The sequence below is a fragment of the Nycticebus coucang genome, chromosome 6 (assembly GCF_027406575.1).
Source record: "Nycticebus coucang isolate mNycCou1 chromosome 6, mNycCou1.pri, whole genome shotgun sequence".
NCBI classification, from domain to species: domain Eukaryota; kingdom Metazoa; phylum Chordata; class Mammalia; order Primates; family Lorisidae; genus Nycticebus; species Nycticebus coucang.
In genome coordinates, this window is record NC_069785.1 from 83,561,569 (window position 1) to 83,562,148 (window position 580).

At 32.9% G+C, this 580-nt stretch overlaps 1 non-coding gene across 1 annotated transcript; it reads left to right on the plus strand.

Moving 5' to 3' along the window:
• Positions 1-476: 476 nt before the first annotated feature.
• Positions 477-580, plus strand: LOC128589369 (U6 spliceosomal RNA). Its single transcript, XR_008380961.1, has one exon. It is a non-coding gene; the product is annotated as a U6 spliceosomal RNA (small nuclear RNA).

Genomic DNA, 580 nt, shown 5'->3' on the forward strand with positions numbered 1-580 from the left:
TGGATTTAATGACCACAAGATTCTCAGATTTCACATAGCATCATTCAAAGATAATAAGAATAAATTGCAGGAAGACATAAGAAGATGGTCTGACTGGTCAAAATAGTGAGTACATGTGATATTTGTTTTTCTGTTTGGATATGTAAATGTCAGGTAGCACATTCTCATTCAAGAAACTGTTTTGCTGATGCATCCAATATTTACAACACTAAAACATTTTTGGTTTCTTTTTGTTTGTTGTAGGTATAGACAAAGAAATAAAGCTATATATTTTACCAAAACAAAAATCAACCACAATGTTAGAGAATCTCAATGGATTTTTATAATAAAAACTATTTGAAACATTAGTCAATGTCAGAAAATTAAAGTTGAGGGTTGCTACCTGGAGTTTGACAATTAAGATTGCAAACTTGCCATAGTGCAAGCACTGTAAAAACACCTTATGTTGGCAGCACTGTAAAAAGACCTCAGTAAGATGCTTGCTTTGGCAGCACATTACTAAAATTGGAACGATACAGAGAAGATTAGCATGGCCCTGTGCAAGGATGACATGCAAATTTGTGAAACAGTCCATATTTTT